Genomic DNA, 19333 nt, shown 5'->3' with positions numbered 1-19333 from the left:
CCTCAAGTGACTTAGTTGGCAGAAAAATGAATACATTATAGCTCTCATAATATGGGGATACATTTTTTAAAGCATTATTTTAGTGTGATAGTAGCCAAATATAAAAACCTGCTATACATCTGGTACCTGGTATCTCTGTAATCGCACCGACTCGAAGAATAAAATCGTCTTTATCACTTATACTGCATGGTAAATAGCATAAAAAATAAAATAAATTCCTGACCTGCTGTTGATTTGTTTATTCTGCCTCCCAAAGATCGTAGTAAGGCTCTACACTGAGCATTTACACCAGGGTTTCCATGAAGATCTCTGAAATAGGTGAGACAGATGGAACCCCCAACAGAACATTCACTATAATAAGGCAGATGGAGGCACTGTGGAATCATTTGGCCTATAATCCAGTGGTGTCCGGCTTTTTAAGCGTTCATAAAAGCATGGTCGGCACACTTTTGTCACACGTAGTCCAGAGTAACTCTGCTGCCTTAATATAGATCCCTCTAGGCCAGAGGTCTCAAACACGCAGCCCGTGGGCCGCATGCGGCCCCCGCAGGCTGTTTCGTGCGGCCCTCAGGCCCGTGCCCTGTTGACTATCGCGACCGGTTGCAGGGGCCACAGCCACTGTCTGTGCTTTATGTCAGATGAATGTTTTGCTGGTGCTGCACGCTCAGAGTCCAGCGCTCTGTGCACAACTATTCCTCCAATGGAAACTGCCTGACCACAGCTGCTTACCTCTGATTGGCAGACGGCTTGGAAGCGTTGAGCACAGAGAGCTTGACTCTGCGCGTACAGCACCAGCAAAACATTCATCTGCCATAAATTGCTGACAGGAGCTGAGGCCCCTACACTGGCCGCAATAATCATCGGGGGCACGGGCCTTCAGACAGCAAGAAGCAGAGATGAGGCAGCCGAGGGAACGTGGGACAGGTGAGAAGAATGGTGTTTTTTTTGTTTGTTTTTGTGTATGTATGGGAAGGACGGCACATTACCCACCTATGACGTACTGGGTATGTCATGGCTCCCTGGTACTTAAGGACCCAGTACCCAGTACGTCATGGCAAAATCGTGGCCCTGGAGCCCCGATGGCTGCGATCGCATTGCAAATACCTTAGATTTGTGGAGGAAGGGACCTCTGCCTGACCTCAGGAGGGGTGGTATCTCCTCCCCGAACCTACGGAGGCTGTGATTGGCTGACGAATGCTGCTCAGCCAATCACAGCCACTGTAATGTTTGAAAATTGCTGAAACATTGAAACCCACCCATGGGTAAGCTAAAGCACTGATCATTGACTGGAGCTGGGTGACCTCTGTTTCACCCACCACCCAGCTCTGATTGGAGAGACCGGCCTTGTGACCGATCTCTCCAATCACTGTGGATCTGGGGCCGGAGACCGCTCCCCTCAGCTTCACTCCGGCGTCTATGGAAGCTGAGGAGAGCGATCGGTAAGTTATAGCGCCACTGCCCCTGCCACATTACTATAGGAAGGGGACATTACTACAGGATGGGGACAAGGTGGGTACATTACTATAGGATAGGGACAAGGTGGGCACATGACTATAGGATGGGGACATTACTAAAGGATGGGGACATTACAAGGATGGGCACAATACTATTGGATGGGGACATTACTGTAGAATGGGGACAAGGCTGGGGACATTACTATAGGATAGGGACAAGTTGGGCACATTACTATAGGATGGGGACAAGGCTGGGGATATTACTGTATAAGGGGGACACGGCTGAGGACATTACTATAGAATGGGGACAAGGTGGGCACATTACTATAGGATGGGGACAAGGTGGGCACATTACTATAGGATGGGGACATTACTACAGGATAGGGACAAGGCTGGGGGCATTACTATAGAATGGGGACAAGGTGGGCACATTACTATAGGATGGGGACAAGGTGGGCACATTACTATAGGATGGGGACAAGGTGGGCACATTACCATAGGATGGGGACATTACTACAGGATGGGGACAAGGCTGGGGACATTACTATATAATGGGGACAAGGCTGGGGACATTACTATAGGATGGGGACAAGGCTGGGGACATTACTATAGAATGGGGACAAGGTGGGCACATTACTATAGGATGGGGACAATGTGGGCACATTACTATAGGATGGGGACATTACTACATGATGCGGATAAGGCTGGGGACATTACTATAGAATGGGGACAAGGTGGGCACATTACTAAAGGATGGGGACAAGGTGGGCACATTACTATAGGATGGGGACAAGGTGGGCACATTACTATAGGATGGGGACAAGGTGGGCACATTACTATAGGATGGGGACAAGGCTGGGGACATTACTATATAATGGGGACAAGGCTGGGGACATTATTAGAGGATGGGGACAAGGCTGGGGACATTACTATAGAATGCGGACAAGTTGGGCACATTATATAGGATGGGGACAAGGTGGGCACATTACTATTAGTGTTGAGCGGACCCGGATCTGCAAAATCCGGATCCGCACGGTTTGGAGCGGCCGATCCGAGTCCCACCCGGACACGGGATTCCGGGTGCATGATCCGGATCCGTTTTTTTTTTTCCTCTCTCTCTCTCTCCTCTCTCTCCTCTCTCTCTCTGTCTCTCACTCTCACATTCTCTCTCTCTATGGATTTTTCACTATCCGCTCAACTCTAATTAATATAGGATGGGGACATTACTACAGGATGGGGACAAAGCTGGGGACATTACTATAGAATGGCGACAAGGTGGGCACATTACTATAGGATGGGGACATTACTACAGGATGGGGACAAGGCTGGGGACATTACTATAGAATGGGGACAAGGTGGGCACATTACTATAGGATGGGGACAAGGTGGGCACATTACTATAGGATGGGGACAAGGTGGGCACATTACTATAGGATGGGGACATTACTACAGGATGGGGACAAATTTGGGGACATTACTATATAATGGGGACAAGGTGGGCACATTACTATAGGATGGGGACAAGGTGGGCACATTACTATAAGATGCGGACATTACTATAGGATGGGGACTAGGATGGGCACAGTACTACAGGATAGGGACATTACTACAAGGGGACAAGGATAGGAAACATTACTATAGGATAGGGACATTACTATAGGATAGGGACAAGGATAGGCACATTACTATTGGATGGGGACATTACTACAGGATGGGGAAAAGGCTGGGGACATTACTACAGGATGGGGACAAGGCTGGGGACATTACTATAGGACGGAGACAAGGTTGGTACATTACTATAGGATGGGGACATTACTGTAGGATGGGCACATTACTATAGAATGGGACAACTATAGGATGGGGACAGTACTACAGGATAGGGAGATTGCTACAAGGGGACAAGGATTGGGAACATTACTATAAGATGGGGACAAGGATGGACACATTACTACAGGATGGGCACATTACTATAGGTTGGGGACATTACTATAGGATGGGGACAAGGATGGACACATTACTACAGGATATGCACATTAGTATAGGTTGGTGACATTACTATAGGATGGGGGCAAGGATGAACACATTACTACAGGATGGACACATTACGATAAGATGGGGACAAGGATGGGGCACATTACTATAGGATGGGGACAAGGATGAGGCACATTACTGTAGGATGGGGACTAGGATGGAGCACAATACTACAAGGGGACAAGGATGGGCACATTACAACAAGATGGGAAACATTACTAAAAGATGTTGGCCAAAATTTCTATGACAAATAGTTGGCTAATTGTAACACTATTAGTTACAAAAAAGGGATAAAATGTAAAAAAAAAAAAACAACTCAAAATAAGGCATGACATTTTTTTTACTATCAAAATTTATTTTTTTTATATTTAAACAAAAAATGTGCACATTTTTTATAATAAACAAGTGAAAAATGTTTAAAATCAGTGATCTCGATCGGGGATCGGTGAGTATGAGAGAGGGGGGCACAGGGATAGACCGACATGGACAGAGAGAGAGAGACAGAGATAGTGACCGACCGACAGACCGACCGACAGACCGATCGACAGAGAGAGAATAGAGACCGAGAGGGAGAGACCGACTGACAGAGAATAGAGATTGACAGACATTGTGACACATCACTCGTTTCCAGTGTTTTAGGAAACATGCGAGAAATGTATTTAGAAAATCGGATGTCACTAGGATGGTGTGAGTGCCGTCCCGTGACATCCGATTTTTTACACGCTCCCATAGACTTGCATTGGAGAGACTTGCTGAGAAACTCGCAAAAAAACAGCATGCTGCGATTTTTTTCTCAGCCCGATTTGGACTGAGAAAAAAATCACAAATGCGAGCTGAATCATTCACTAACGTGTCCGATTCCAATGCGAGTTTTTCTCGCATTGCTCTACTGTGAGAAACTTGCAAGTGAGAATCCACCCTTAGATGTAAAATCCTTAGTAAGTGCTCAGCGTAGACCACAGGATACATAAGAAGCAAAATGTCATATAAAATATTCCCAATAAAAGCTTCAACTTATTTCACATGAAAAAAACAAGCCTCCACTTAGGTCCATCATCTGCTCATGGAAATATAGGGGGGGCTTCCACGTTACTTGTGAAACAAAGGCTCTAGAAAAGCGTCATGGGTTTCCTCAAAAAGAAATACAGCAAAATTGGCACACCCTAATCTAAATGCCCCCTTCCTTTTTGAGCCTCACAGTATACCTAGACCACATCTAGTGTCCACATGTTTCACATTTCTGTAGTACAGAGAGACAGCTTAATTTACAGGGTGTGTGTCTCCAGAAGCACAAGCTGGGTACAATCTATGGGCATTACAATTCGGGCACTACAATAGCAGATTTGTAATTTTCACTCAACAACATGGAGTCCGCAAACTATTCTAGAAAAATGCAAGTGTCAAATAGTGCTCCTTCCCTCTCTCGCAAGTATGGGGTATTGCCATGCTCAGCAGAAATTGTGGGACATAGTTTAGTGTAATTGTTACTCATTTTCCATTTTGAAAATGTAACATCTGGGGCTAAAACTAAATTTTTGTGCTAAAAATGTTTAAGGGTATGTGCGCACTAGGCGTTTTTTTCACGCTGCGTTTCTATGTGCGTTTTTGTCTCAAAAAACGCACCCGCGGCTAAAAAACGCGACAAAAACGCATGCGTTTTTGCCGCGATTTGGTGCGTTTTTTGCTGCGTTTTTGCTCACTGCGTTTTCAATCAGTGCACAATGCCATTAAAGATTGTTGATGAAAAAAAAAAAGGTCTGATGTCATTTCCTTCTTCAAAATGTTCATTGTAAGCAGGAGAGCAGACAGACAGCTGCAGAACTAGTGTATGCAGGAGAGCAGACAGCAGCTGGAGAACTACAAGGCTCAGCATCCTCCATTCACTCGTGTATGCAGGAGAGCAGACAGCAGCTGCAGAACTACAAGGCTCAGCATCCTCCATCCAGGACTGTATGCAGTTTTTTGCCCAAAAAGAAAAAAAAAATGACATGGGCTTCGCCATATTTTTGTATGCTAGCCGGGTACAATAGGCAGGTACGGGCTGCCCCCAACCCCCAGCTGCCTATTTGTACCCGGCTGGGAACCAAAAATATAGAGAAGCCCTTTTTTTTTAATTATTTCATGAATTTCATGAAATAATTAAAAAAAAAAAATGACGTGAGCTTCGCCTAATTTTTGAGTCCAGCCGGGTACAACTAGGCAGCTGGGGATTGGAATCCACAGTGCAGGGTGCCCAAGCTTTCTGGGCACCCCCACTGCGAATTGCAGTCCGCAGCTACCCCAGAAAATGGCGCTTTCATAGAAGCGCCATCTTCTGGCGCTGTATCCAACTCTTCTAGCTGCCCTGATGCCGGGTGGCTAGCTAGGTAATAATGGAGTTAGGGCTAGCTGTATATTATCAGCTGGCCCTAAGCCCGAAATTCATGGTGTCACGCCAATATTAGACATGGTCACCATGAATTTCTAGTAATGATAAAAAAAAAAACACAACGCACAGAAAAATATTTTTATTAGAAATAAAAACACAACACAATTAGTGACTCCATCTTTATTGAAATAAAGAACCCCCCTCCGCAGTAATCCTGGGTCAGGGTCCCGCGCCGTCCAATCCGGATCCAATATCATCTGATCGGTTTGCTGGAAGGCAAAGCGATCAGATGATGTGTCAGGATCAAGTGCCTGAATCCCATCACACATCAGCTGATTGTATAAAAGCCGATTATACAATCAGCAGATGCATCGGTGCAAAAAAAAAAATAAATAAATACTCACGTCTGTGCTGTGTTGATTACCGGCAGCTCCTGGAGCGATCGATTGGACAGGAGTCTGATCCCGTCCGATCGCTGCAGGAGTTGCCGGTAATCAGCTGATGAAGTCTCCTGACGGCAGGATCAGCTGATAGCCGGCCGGGCGCGAAAAAGCCGGCGAGACTACGATCAGCTGATGCGTCAGGGTACTGCATCAGGTGATCCACCGCCTGGTCCTGCAAGCAAGGTCCTGCCCCGGGGAGACTGCACACAGCCAGAGCGGCGGTACCGGGAGGAGATGGGAGCGGGCATGGCACCGGGACCCTGCAGACAGGTGAGTATATATGACATTTTTTTTTTTCTACTGTTCACTTTGGTTTTCGCCGCTGCCTCCACCTGCCGCCCAGACATAGCGCCGCACGGAGCTGACATGCACAGGATGGGAGGTGGAGGCAGCGGTGACGGTACCGGGAGGATTCATGCTTCTGTGTTTACCAACAGAAGGAATCCTCTTCCTGTACACGTCACTATACTGCCCACCCCTTGCGTTTATAGCTGCGTTTTTAGTCATAGAAACGCGGCTATATGCGTTTTTCATTGCGTTGTTGAACATCTCATTGAACTCAATGGGTGAAAAACGCAGTGAAAAACGCAGAAATAATTGACATGCTGTATTTTTGTGGTCACCACAAAAACGCAGCTACAAAAAAACGCTGTGTGAGGACAGCACTTCTGAAAACCCATAGACATTGATGGGGAAGCAATGTGACTGCGTTTTCAGCACAAAAACACGGTAAAAAACGCCGCTAAAAACGCGGCAAAAACGCCTAGTGCGCACAAGGCCTAATGGTATAATATTCTGTGACACACCTGTGGTGTCAATATGATCACTGCATCTCTAGATGAATTAATTGACAGGTGTATTTTGTAAAATAAGGTTACATATGGGGGTTCTGCTGTTCTGGCATCTCGGAGGCTCTGCCAATGTAAGTGACACCCACAAGCCATAACAGCAATATCTGACCTATAATTTGACGCTCCTTCCATTCTGAGGTTTCCACTGTGCCTGAAGAGTAATTCCTGATTACATGTAGGGTATTGACGCACTAAGAAGAAATTGCACAACAAACTATGCGGTCCCTTTTTTCTATTAGCCATTATAAAAGTTAAAAACTTGGAGCTAAAAACATTTTAGTGGTAAAAATTTAATTATTTTTTTTCACCACAGAATGGTATAAACGTCTGTGAGGCACCTGAGGTGTCAACATGCTCACTGCATGCCTATATGAATTGATTGATAGGTTTAGTTTGCAATATAGAGTCACTTATGGGGTTCTGCTTTTCTAGCACCTCAGGAACTCTGCCATTGTGAAATTTCACCCTCAAAAAGTCCTGCAAAATCTAAAATGCAAAATGGCACTAATTCCCTTCTGAGCTTAGCACTGTGCCACAAAAGTAGTTTTCAACCAAATATGGAGTACTGGTGAACTCAGGAGAAATTGTGTAAGAAATTGTACAGTTCATTTTCACCTATTACCCTTTTGACAATTAAGTATTTGGAGCCAAAGCAACATTGTATTCGAAAAAATGGGAAATTTTCATTTACACAGCACAATGTTATACAATTCTGTTGATTTCCAGCGAGTGAAAAATGCTCACTACAACCCTAGATAAATTCCCGGAGAGCTGTAGTTTCCAACATGGGGTCCTTTGTGGGGGTTACTGCTGTTTTGCCATGTTCGAACCCTTGTTGTGCTCCCAAACAGTAGTTTTCCACCACATGTGGGTGTATATTGGTATATGCAGGATAAATTGCACAACAACTTGTATGGTCCATTTTCTTCTGTTACCCCTGGGAAAATTAAACATTTTGAGCCAAAGTAACATGCTTGTAGGATAAATGTATTTTTTCATTTTCATAGCTCAACATAATAAAATTTTGTGAAGCAACTGAGAGTTCAAGGTGCACACCTGTCATGGTTATTTCCCTGTTTTTGGAGACTAGAGACAGCTTCTGGACTCCAACATCTCATCTCCATCTGGTTATCCACATTTTAACGTGGTTTTGTTTCTTTTGGTGCCTAAATGGTTAATGTCAGTTTTACTGCTGGTAGCTTTTCCAGCAGTCTCTAGCTGAGTGCTTCAGCTGCAGTAGCTTTGTAGTCACGTCCTTCAGGTTTAAATAGAGGTGTTACCCAGCAATCCCTGCTGAAGGTACAAACTCATTTGTATACTGGCCCCTTTGGTGGAAGGAGCAGTGTTGGAGCATTGCAACAAGCCGACCTTTATCGTTTTATGTCACGGTATTTCCTCTGTTTGTTTTCCCTTCCTTGTGTTTCTGTATTGTAGTGGTGAGCCTAGTGAACTCGTCTGCCTACTCACAAGGCAGGGTGAGTTTAGGGTCAGCTGAGGGTCCAATGTAATCTGCTCACCAACAGGTTGTTAGAACTTGTATAGGGACGCTAGGGAGCTCAGGAATCAGCTTGAGGTGAGTTCAGGAGGTGCCCTCTCACCCATCTCCCTAGCGGCAGGGATCTCCATTGTATTGTGTCTCCCCAGTTTATGGGGTTGTTTTAGTTGTTTATTCATTGTGCATCAGACATCGGTCGCTCTGAATGCGCTTGTCACATCTGTAGCGTGACAACACCACACTTATAAATAAATTCCTTGAGGGTCCAAAATGGTGTAAATTGTGGGGGGTTTCCCCTATTTAAGCACATCAGGAAATTGGCAAATGCAACAGGGTGTACAGTATATAGTTTAGCCAATTTTACATTCCAAAAGTCGAATAGTGCTCCTTCTCTTCCAAACCCTGCCATGCGCCCAAACAGTAGTTTTTCAGCACATATGGGAAACCTGTATACTAAAAATTTTGGGCAAATCAACATGTTTGTGGGAAAAATTTATTTTTTAATTTTTACGACTCAGTGTTATAAAATTATGTTAAGCACTCGTGGGTTCAAGGTGCTCATAACAATCATAAATAAATTTTGTGAATGGTGTTGTTTCCAAAATGCGATCACTTGTGGGGAGTTTCCACTGTTTAGGCACATCAGGAACTCTGCAAATGCGACATGGCTCCGCTACCTTTTTCAGCCAATTTTTAGCTCCAGAAGTTGAATGGCACTCCCTGCCTTTCAAGCCCTGCAGTGTTTTTCACCACATTTGGAGTATCACCATACTAAGGCGAAATTGCATAAAAATTGTTTGCTGCATTTCCTCTTGTTACCTTTATGAAAATGCTAAATTTAAGGCTAAAGCAATATTTTCATGGGAAAGATTTAAATTTTTATTTTTCCTTCTACACTGCTTTAAATCCCATGAAACACCTAAAGGATTAATTAACTTCTTGAACATGGTTTGAGCACTTTGAGTGGTGCAGTTTTTAAATGGTGTTTCTTTTTGGTATTTTCTGTGACATTGACCCTTCAAAAAAAAAATTGGTTTTGTAAATTTTTGTCCCTAAAAAAATTGGTTTTGTAAATTTCGTTCGTAAAATTAGAAATTGCTGATAATCTTTTAACCCTGGTTAAAAATAGTGGTGATGTAAAGTAGACATGTGGGAAATGTTATTTATTAACTATTGTGTTGGACATAACTCTCTGGTTTAAGGGCAAACAACAGCAAAAGTTTGAAAAGTGCTAAATTGTAAAAATGTAAACCAAAATTCCAATATTTTCACAAATAAATGCAAAAATGTAAATTTACCACTAACATAAAGTGCAGTGTGTTTTGAAGAAACAATCTCAGAATCACTGGAATCTTCGAGTTATTACCACATAATGTAACACTGGTCAGAATTGTAAAATTTGGCCTTGTCAGGAAAGTGAAAACAGGCTTTAGGCGGTAAGGGATTGAAAGCCCAATCACATCATTAGTCCTGAAACTCTGTTTTGGCTAAAGCAGAGGTTGAGGTATTTGTCAAAAAGATTGTTTTTTATGTATTTTCGCCACACGTCATGCCATAGTGTGTCAGTTTGGCCATTAGTGTCCCTAGAAAGAAATTGTTCTAAAATTGACACTTACTATGTACAGGGTAAATGATAAGCTACATAGTTACATACAGTAGTTATATAGGTTGAAAAAATACCTTTCTTCACCAGTTATATATTCTCATTCGCTAGATTATATATAACCCACAGTGTCATTTGTTGTGAGAAAAATATCCAGCCCTTTTTAAATGCTATTGTGTCTGTCTATTGCTGTAGGGTATTCACAATCTGACTGCTCTAACTGTAAAGAATCCATTCCGATTTAAATACAGGAATCATCTTTCCTTCACAGGTTCTGAATGTCGTCTGGTCCTTTGTAAGGTCTTTGGAAGGAGTCCTTTGTATTGACCACATTTATTCATACATATATATAAGATTGTCAAATTTGTGTCTGTATGATTGGGTTCAGGACTAACGTCATCAGTCTCATTTACTTTGACTGAAGCAGCACTGCACATGCACACCATGTCTTCATTCAAACTGGTATATGGATCTCGTGCTGGTGTGATAAGTGAAATATGTGATAGTTTTGTTCTGGAAACAGGCCTAGAAGATTGTATATATTCTAATACATAGCTGTTAAGGGTGCTTTACACGCTGCGATATCGCTAACGATTTATCGTCGGGGTTACAGTGTTTGTGACGCACATCCGGCGTCGTTAGCGACATCGCAGCGTGTAACACGTACGAGCGACTTTCAATTTAAAGTGCAAATAGTGTTCAAACAAACAGGGCACAAAACGTCATGGGGGCTACTTATCATTTGGATGTATAGAATCACGCCTCGACATGTTTCCCCTTGTGGTTCATCAGGAAGCCGATACAATAACTGTGTCATTCTGATATCTTGATATGATAATAATAATAAGGGCCACTTTAAATTAGACACGAGCCCTTTTTCAATTTAAGTAGGGCAAGTCAGCGGTAGCTAGGGAGAGTTGTCGAGGAGTGGGGGCACCATATCGACTCTAAAGGGTGTAAAGGGGGCCGATCTCCACTGCTAGGTAGTGTACAGAAGTGAGGATTCATTTTAGGGCATAATTAGCTCTCCTCTCTTATCTGTGCGCTGGTTTAAGTCTGCCTCTCTGTGATAATTTTTGAAATTTTTGAGATTTGCTTATAGAAACTATTCATTATTTTGTCGTTTATTGGGTTTTAAAAAAAAATAACCCCACCGCTCTCCCTTGGAAATGCTCTATTTATGGCTGGCTGTATGTGCGCGGAGAGCTGAAGTACCCAATCATTGACTTCCAATGGGGTTTGGGCTTCACGATTAAGTTCAGGTCAAGTCTAGATCCCGTACTGAACTTTATCTAAAATACAGGTGAACCTGCCGAAACCGGAACTTCCACGGGTTCACTCATCTCTATTTGTTGTGTTTTTTAATTTACTAAATCAACTGAGCTGACGTTATGGTATGAATAATGAAAAATACCCCTACTAATCAGAAACGGAGTAGTGGCCACCCATAGCTGTGCCGCTCCATTTAAAGGGGTAGCCTCAAATTTGAAAGTTATCCTGTATCCATGTGATTGCGGAAAACTTCTCAATTGATGGAAGTCCAAGCACTGGAACTCCCACTAATCCTGAGAACTGGGCCACTGAAGAGCCCGGTAAGAATGAAGCTGTGGTTTATTATGCAAACTTTCACTAATTTAATTAATATGGGAGTGCTGAAGTCCATCCTAGTTCAGGGCTTGGTTATCTTAGATGATGCCATTAAGAATGAATGATATGGCAATGTGCATGTATGACCACTACTCCATTTCCATGTGGCTCATTATAGCCCTAGTTCTCAGGATCGGTGCGGGCCACAGCAATCAGACCACCAATGAATGGGAAGTTATCATGTATCACATGGATAAGATATATCTTGAGAATGATGAAGGTAGCCAAGAACAATTTTCATGCACAAAAGAAGGAGAATCACTGTTGGGACTGAAATTGAATTTCATGGTCTTTATTACAATGATTGGGTCAATAGTAAAGATGAGCGAACCGGTCGCGGTTCGGCTCGAGCTTGGTTCGTCGAACGGAGGTTGCGTTCGAGTTCGGTTCGACGAACCACTCGAACCCCATAGGAAACAATGGGAGGCAATCACAAACACATAAAAACACCTAGAAAATACCCTCAAAGGTGTCCAAAAGTTGACAAACAACTCACACACAACACAAACACATAGGAAAGTGACAAGAACAAATTCTCATGCGAAAACAAAACAGCATAACGAGGAAAAAGAGGACAAGACACAGATATAGGCATGGCATGCCCTTCTAAAATCATGTAAAACACCGCAAGGTGACTCCAAGTGGAGTCTCCCTTTTTTCCAAAAATTGGGCCACACAGACACCCCTTTAGTGGCAACACTTGTGCCCCAGTTGTACACTTCACAGGTAGATTTGCATCAAGCACATTCAAAAATACGCCATCCTTAACTGTCCCCAGGATGGCACCGGGGTAGGTATCAAAGTCTTTGCTGATCCCAGATCTGTTCATCTTGGATCATTTTTAGAAACACTGCAAGCGTTACTCCAAGCGGAGTCTCCCTTTTTTCCAAAAATTGGGCCACACAGAAACCCCTTCAGTGGCAGCACTTGTGCCCCAGTTGTACACTTCACAGGTAGATTTGCATCAAGCACATTCAAAAATACGCCATCTTTAACCGTCCCCAGGATGACACCGGGGTAGGTAGCAAAGTCTTTGCTGAGTCCCAGATCTGTTCATCTTGGATCATTTTTAGAAACACTGCAAGCAAGGGTTACTCCAAGCGGAGTCTCCCTTTTTTCCAAAAATTGGGCCACACAGACACCCCTTCAGTGGCAGCATTTGTGCCCCAGTTGTAAACTTGACAGGTACATTAGCATCAAGCACATTCCAAATCCACAAGCCTTTATTCTCCACAGGATGACACAGGGGTAGTAAAGTCCTTGCGGATCCATGACTTGTTCATCTTGATGAATGTTAAGCCCGCTTTACACGCTACAATGTATCTTACGATGTGTCGGCGGGGTCACGTCGTAAGTGACACACATCCGGCATCGTAAGGTACATTGCAGTGTGTAACAGCTACGTGCGATTGAACATTAAAACGTTCATCACATACACGTCGTTGAATCCTGACGAATTGCACGTCAGATTGTTCATCGTACCCGGGGTAGCACACATCGCAGTGTGTGACACCCCGGGAACATTGAACAGATCTTACCTGCCTCCCGCGGCTCCAGCCAGCAATGCGGAAGGAAGGAGGTGGGCGGGATGTTTACATCCTGCTCAGCTCCGCCCCTCCGCTTCTATTGGCCGGCTGCCGCGTGACATCGATGTGACGCCGGACGTCCCTCCCACTCCAGGAAGTAGACGTTCGCCGCCCACATCGAGGTCGTATGGAGGGTAAGTATGTGTGACGGGGGGTTAATTGTTTGTGCGGCATGTTCAACAAATTGAACGTGCCGCACATAGGATGGGGGCGTTGCAAATCGCATATGATATCGTATGCGAAATTGCAACGTGTAAAGCAGGCTTTAGTCTGTCCACATTTGCAGTGGACAGACGCGTGCGCTTATCTGTCAGCACACACCCAGCAGCACTGAAGACACGTTCTGAGACAACGCTGGCAGCTGGACACGACAAGATCTCCAAGGCGTAAGTGGTTAGCTCAGGCCATTTTTCAAGATTTGAAGCCCAAAATGAGCAAGGCTCCATTTGCAAAGTCATGGCATCGATGTTCATTTGGAGATACTCCTGTATCATCCTCTCCAGCCGTTGACTATGTGTCAGACTTCTTGTCTCTGGTGGCCTTGCAAAGGATGGTCTAAAAAAATTATGAAACGATTCAATAAAATTGCTCTTACCAGCACCAGATACGGTGCTGCTGGTACGGTTAGACTGTTGATGACGAGACCGTCCCATGTTTGTCAAGTTACAACTGGGAGATTCATTCCCTGCACCTGCACGGTTGTTTGGTGGAAAAGCCAAGCTAAGATCGAGTAACAGTTTCTGCTGATACTCCTGCATACGTGCATCCCTTTCTATGGCTGGAATTATGTCACAAAATTTGGACTTGTACCGGGGATCTAACAGTGTGGCAAGCCAGTAGTCATTATCACTTCTAATTTTGACAACACGAGTGTCATGTTGTAGGTACTGCAGCAAGAAGGCGGTCATGTGTCTTGCGCAGCCATGTGGACCAAGTCCGCGCTGTGTATGTGGCATAGAGGTGCTAACCGTTCTTTCTTCCTCTGACATCTCCCCCCAACCTCTTTCAACTGAAATTTGACCAAGGTCTCCCTCATCCGCTGAGTCTTCCATGTCCATGGACAGTTCGTCCTCCATTTCTTCATGTTCTCCTGCACCTTCCTCAACATTTTGCCTGCTACCATGTGCCCTTGTTGATCCCTGTCCCCCATGGTCCCATGCCTGCCGCCTTGGTGATGATGAACGTCTGGACCTTGGTGATGTTGTTGTCCCTTGCGCATATGAATCCTCCTGTACTTCCTCCCCTTCCTGTTGTCCCACCCCCTGACTCCGAATAGTGTTTAGCGTGTGCTCCAGCATGTAAATGACTGGAATTGTTATGCTAATAATGGCATTGTCAGCGCTAAACATATTCGTCACCATGTCGAATCTGTGCAGAAGGGTGCATAGGTCCTTGATCTGAGACCACTCCATGAGGGTGATCTGCCCCACCTCTGCAACTCGTTGGCCCAGGCTATACGTCATGACGTATTGCACCAGTGCTCGGCGTGCTGCCACAGTCACTTTAACATGTGGAGAGTCGAATTCCAGCGTGTTGGCACATCGCATTTCAGGCGATGAACCGGCAGGCCAAAAGACTTCTGGAGCGATGCAAGTTGCTCAGCTGCGGCGGTTGAACGGCAGAAGTGAGCAGACAGTTTTCGTGCCCTGTGCAGAAGGCCATCTAGGCCGGGATAGTGTGTTAAAAAATGATGGACAACAAGGTTCAACATGTGAGCCATACAAGGCACGTGTGTCACCTTGCCCAGGCGAAGGGCCGCACTAGAGATGAGCGAACCGGTCCCGGTTCGGCTCGAGGCCGGTTCGCCGAACGGGGGTCCCGTTCGAGTTCGGCTCGTCGAACGTTCGACGAACCGAACTCGAACGTATAGGCTATAATGGGAGGCAATCACAAACACATAAAAATGCATTATAAATGTACACAAACAGTTAATAAACATTGCCATAACACTTACCGGTCCTCGCGATCCCTTCTGCACTCTGTCTCCTGCCGCTATTCCATCCGATGATCGCTGAATCCTCCTGGTGACCTGCACTGCCAGCAGAGATGCAGGACCTATCGTGACGTCAAAATAGCCATGTGACCAGTCACGTGGCTATTATCTCATTGGCTACAGACTGGTCACATGACTATGACACGTCATGTAGGACCTGCGAGTGCATCTCTCCGGTACACGGTGCACATATGTGTATCGCCGTGTACCGGCGACATGCTCTAACACACGGTCGACTCCCCGTTCCGTTAGGGACCGGCTGACACAGCCGGTCATTAACGGAGATCACCGTTGCCATAGCAACGCAGTTAGCGGTGATGTCACCGCTAACCGCGGCTCCGAGAGCACCGTTGCTATGGTAACGCGTCTGTCAGCGTTACCGCTGTTATCGTTGACAGCCAGCACTGATCACTCACGGAGTGAAGGCTGCACGCTGCTTCCCGATTGTAGTGATGATTGTAGTGAGGATGGAGGTTCCCCAGCCCCAAGTGATGAGCTGGTGAATCTCATCCTTCCTCACTACAATCGTCACTACTACTACACTAGTGAGGATTGTAGTGAGGATGGAGGTTCCCCAGCCCCAAGTGATGAGCTGGTGAATCTCATCCTCACTACAATCGTCACTACTACTACACTAGAAAGACAGAAGAGCAGGATCGTGGAGGGCTGACAGGGGGTAATAAAGATGGAGTCTCTAATGTGTCTGTGTATTTATTTCTATTAAAGTATTTTTTCTCTGTGTGGTGTCTTTTTTTTTAACCCTTTATTGGAGATTCTTAATGGCCGGGTCAAACGTGCCTGACATTAAGAATCTCTGGCTTAATACTGGCTAGTAAAACAAAGCTAGTATTAACTCATTATTACCCAACAAGCCACCCGGCTCCAGGGCTGTTGGAAGAGTTGGATACAGCGCCAGATGATGGCGCTTCTATGAGAGCGCCATTTTCTGGGATGGCTGCGGACTGAAATTCGCAGCAGAGGCGCCCAGAAACCTCGGGCTAACCTGTGCTGCGGATTCCAATCCCCAGCTGCCTAGTTGTACCCGGCTGGACACAAAAATGGGGCGAAGCCCATGTCATTTGTTTTTTAATTATTTCATGAAATAAGTGAAATAATTAAAAAAAAACGGGCTTCCCTATATTTTTGGTTCCCAGCCGGGTACAAATAGGCAACTGGGGGTTGGAGGCAGCCCGTGGCTGCCTGCTGTACCTGGCTAGCATACAAAAATATGGCGAAGCTCACGTCCTTTTTTTTGTAGTTTTTTGGCAAAAAAAATAAAAAATGCTTCCCTGGATTTTCCATTGCCAGTGAAGGTAACACCAAGCAGTGGGGGTTAGCAGCCAGTAGCTGCTTGGATTACCCTTAGCTAGCAATACAAAAAATGCAGCGGGAGCCCATATATTTTTTTTTTAATTATTTATTTAAATAACTAAAAATAAAATGGGCTTCCCTGTATTTTGATTGCTGGACATCACAGTGCTGTAAAAATAAATCTTTAAAAAAATGACGTAGCGCTCCGCGGTATTTTTGATTCTCAGCGCAGATAAAGCAGACAGCTATGGGTTGCCACCCCCATCTGCCTGCCGTTACCTTGGTTGGCAATCAAAATACAGGGAAGCCCATTAATTTTTTCTATTTAAAAAATAGTTAAAAAAAAAAATGACGTTGGGTCCCCCCATTTTTGATAGCCAGCTAGGGTAAAGCAGACGGCTGTAGCCTGAAAACCACAGCTGGCAGCTTTACCGTGGTTGGGGATCCAATGTGGAGGTCCCCTCAGGCTCTTTTTTATAATTATTTTATAAATATTAATAATTACACAATAAAAGTAGGGTCCCCCCCAAATTGGATCACCAGCCAAGGTAAAGCGGACAGCTGTGGTCTGGTATTCTCAGGGTGGAAAGGTCCATAGTTATTGGGCCTTCACAGCCTAAAAATAGCAGGCTGCAGGCACCCCAGACGTGGCGCATCCACTAGATGCGCCAATCCTGGCGCTTCACCCCAGCTCATTCCGTGCCCTGGTGCAGTGGCAAACGGGGTAATAAATCGGGTTGATTCTAGCTGTAAAGTCACCTGAGATCAAGCCCAGCAGTTTGTGATGTCATGGCGTCTATTAGATACCCAACATCATAAACTGTCAGTACTAACAAAAACAAAAAATCGACAAAAGAAATTTATTTGAAAAAACAGTCCCCAAAACATTTCCTCTTTCACCAATTTATTGTAAGAAAAAAAATAAAGGGGTCCCATGACGACTCTGGACCGTCTAGAATATGGGGGGGAGACACTCAGGGAACGTATCCCCCATTTCCTAGGAGTGCGGACCCTTCATGTGAGGAGTGTGGGTGCAATGAATCTGCACTCACTCTCCCCGGGTCCACAGCAGCAGAGTCCATGTCGTAATGGTTGCTACCAAAGCTGCAATGCCCTGCTCATGAGGTAAGGGCATGCCTAATCAGGAGAACTACTGTAGAGGAAGCTCTGCTCACTGGTATATAGGTGCTCAGAGGTAATAATAGATAAAATTAGTGAGTAACCTCGGCACTCTAAATCTCCCAGACTAAGTCAGTAAGTCACAATGGATAGTAATGCAAAATCACTCTTTACTGGTCCGTATTAAGAAAAAAAAATTTTTCATAAGCATATATGTTTTTGTCCAAAACAAGTTACAAATGACGTTTCGGCCTGAGCCTTCGTCAGATTGGACTTATCTGCATGTAATCATGAAAAATGACAATAATCAGTATCACATAAGAGTGAGAGAACAATAACATAAACTAGAACAATGTAGAGGTACAATTGGGATGCAACAAAAAAATTGCAACACAGCAAGAAATGAAACACATGATACAAATGTCATAATACAGTACAAGGACAATATAGTAATGACAAATATGGGGTCAGAGTAGACTTAGACAGCTCTGGTACGAAAGAGATGTCAATCATAAAGTAACATGTGCAGTAGGTGTAGAGCTACAGTATGCATGGCAGAGCTAATGGGTAGACCGACCATAGAAAAAGAACAGAGAAAAAGTGGAGAAAAAGTGGAGAAAAAAGTGGAGAAAAAGGGGAGAAAAAAATGGAGAAAAAGTGGAGAAAAAGTGGAGAAAAAGTGGAGAAAAATTGGAGAAAAAGTGGAGAAAAAAAATGGAGAAAAAGTGGAGAAAAAAATGGAAAAAAAGTGGAGAAAAAGTGGAGAAAAAGTGGAGAAAAAAATGGAAAAAAAGTGGAGAAAAAGTGGAGAATAAGTGGAGAAAAAGTGGAGAATAAGTGGAGAATAAGTGGAGAATAAGTGGAGAAAAAGTGGAGAATAAGTGGAGAATAAGTGGAGAAAAAAGTGGAGAAAAAGTGGAGCAAAAGTGGAGCAAAAGTGGAGCAAAAGTGGAGCAAAAGTGGAGCAAAAGTGGAGAAAAAAGTGGAGAAAAAGTGGAGAAAAAGTGGAGAATAAGTGGAGAAAAAAGTGGAGAAAAAGTGGAGAAAAAGTGGAGAAAAAGTGGAGAATAAGTGGAGAATAAGTGGAGAAAAAAGTGGAGAAAAAGTGGAGAATAAGTGGAGAAAAAGTGGAGAATAAGTGGAGAAAAAAGTGGAGAAAAAAGTGGAGAAAAAGTGGAGAATAAGTGGAGAAAAAAGTGGAGAAAAAAGTGGAGAAAAAGTGGAGACTAAGTGGAGAAAAAAGTAGAGAAAAAGTGGAGAATAAGTGGAGAAAAAGTGGAGAATAAGTGGAGAAAAAAGTGGAGAAAAAGTGGAGAATAAGTGGAGAAAAAGTGGAGAATAAGTGGAGAAAAAAGTGGAGAAAAAGTGGAGAATAAGTGGAGAAAAAAGTGGAGAATAAGTGGAGAAAAAAGTGGAGAAAAAGTGGAGAATA

This window comes from Anomaloglossus baeobatrachus, chromosome 1, assembly GCF_048569485.1.
Source record: "Anomaloglossus baeobatrachus isolate aAnoBae1 chromosome 1, aAnoBae1.hap1, whole genome shotgun sequence".
In the NCBI taxonomy this organism is placed as follows: Eukaryota; Metazoa; Chordata; class Amphibia; order Anura; family Aromobatidae; genus Anomaloglossus; species Anomaloglossus baeobatrachus.
This window is presented reverse-complemented; position numbering follows the sequence as displayed.